We start from the raw sequence: 1,821 nt of genomic DNA, 5'->3' as shown, positions 1-1,821 counted from the left end.
TAATTCATTTTTTTTGGGCCTTAAACCTCAAAAAATAGCTATAAGGTTTAAAAATGATTTTTGAAATTTTTTTAAAAGCAATAATTTAGAAACAAAATTTTTTTTTAGGGGTTTAATAAATGATTTTGATAGGAAATTTTGTCTTCTATAAAAAAGGTTTCCTTTGATTTTTTGATAATTTTGATAGTTTTAGAGATATAGAAAGTTAAAGTTGAAATTTTAGGAAATTTTAGTTTTTTGATTGGGGGCGTAGGAAATTTAGGAAATTTCTTAGGAGTTTTGAAAAATTAGGACGTAGTTTATTAGTTTGAAGTGCTCAAATGATAATCCCAGTAGCGAAGACATAAAAAGTTAATTTTAATTAATTTTTTTTGGGCCTTAAACCTCAAAAAATAGCTATAAGGTTTAAAAGTGATTTTTGAAATTTTTTTAGAAGCAATTATTTAGAAAAAAAATTTTTTTTTGGGGTTTAATAAATGATTTTGATAGGAAATTTTGTCCTCTATAAAAAAGGTTTCCTTTGATTTTTTGATAATTTTGATAGTTTTAGAGATATATTTTTAAATAATTTATTTCGAGCGATCTTAAAAATGGAAGCTATTGCTACGAAGGTTATTATACCTGCTTGTCTTTTCAAGATGATGTCCACCTTTGTGTAACGCCAAAAGATTTTATTGAAATTTTCAACAAAATTTGGGATGAGAAGCAGAAGAAGGCTTCGGAGTAAAATTATATTATTGTTCCTTATTTTTTATTATTTAATTAAATAAAAAAATTAAGTCGTTTGAAGAATTATATTTTCGAAACTATCAAACTTATTAAAATAATTATAAGAGACCTTATTTGTAGAACAAAAAATTTCCTATCAATTCTTTCCAAAGATTTTTTAAAAAAATTATTAGTTTTTAAGATATTCAAATTCAAAAGAAGTAAAAAAATTAACCTGAAACTCAGGCACGGTTTTTTAATTTTCAAGGCCCTTAATAAATATATTAGACTTAACTTTTTATGTCTTCGCCACTGGGATTATTATCTAGACACTTTAAACTAAAAAACTACGTGGTAATTTTCCAAATCTCCTAAGAAATTTCCTAAAATTCCTACGCCCCCAATCAAAAATCAAAATTTCCTTAAAATTCAACTTTAACCTTCTATATCTCTAAAACTATCAAATTTATTAAAAAATTATGACCTTTTTTATAAAGCTCAAAATTTCCTTTATAAAAATTAACACAATTTCCGTCAAAAATCATTCGCTCTTCAAATTAATTTATTTTTTATTTTATCCACTAAAATAACAATAATAAAATTTTACAACAAAGCACCTGTCTCTTTGAAATGATCCATAATTTCATCACAATCTTCCGGCGTCGTACAAAGCGCAACTTTTTCTGAAAATTTGTAGCAGTTATAACCGTCGCAGCATTGGCCTTCTTTTTTAAGATTGCACTGAAAATTCACTAATAAAAAAAATATCTTTTACAATAATATTATTTTAAAAATATTAAATACTCACCGGATGATTGCAATCGTCAAACTGACTAATAACAGCGCCAAAAATTCCAAAAATAAAAAAAATCACCAGCATCTTTGACATGTTTCTTCTTTTTAAGATTTGTTTCTTTAAATTTGCAAATTATGGTTAGCAAAAAAAAATTATTTAGCAGATTTATATATAAGGCCAACTTACCCCGGAAAATTTAAGAGTCGAAAATTCTAGAACGAGTTTAACAGTAAGCGGAATAAAAACTTTAAACGTTAAACGTAATAGCTGATAATTTTCCTCGGAATAATAATAATGTTTGTTTTCTTGGAAGTAGA

At 25.3% G+C, this 1,821-nt stretch overlaps 1 long non-coding RNA gene across 1 annotated transcript; it reads right to left on the bottom strand.

Annotated features, from left to right (window-relative positions):
* Nucleotides 1–1,252: 1,252 nt before the first annotated feature.
* LOC123271490 lies at nt 1,253–1,821 on the bottom strand. The gene is made up of 3 exons (XR_006510888.1): nt 1,691–1,821; nt 1,517–1,621; nt 1,253–1,449 (listed from the first exon to the last, which is right to left on the bottom strand). It is a non-coding gene; the product is annotated as an uncharacterized LOC123271490 (long non-coding RNA).

The sequence above is a fragment of the Cotesia glomerata genome, linkage group LG9 (genome assembly GCF_020080835.1).
Source record: "Cotesia glomerata isolate CgM1 linkage group LG9, MPM_Cglom_v2.3, whole genome shotgun sequence".
NCBI classification, from domain to species: domain Eukaryota; kingdom Metazoa; phylum Arthropoda; class Insecta; order Hymenoptera; family Braconidae; genus Cotesia; species Cotesia glomerata.
This window is presented reverse-complemented; position numbering and strand designations above follow the sequence as displayed.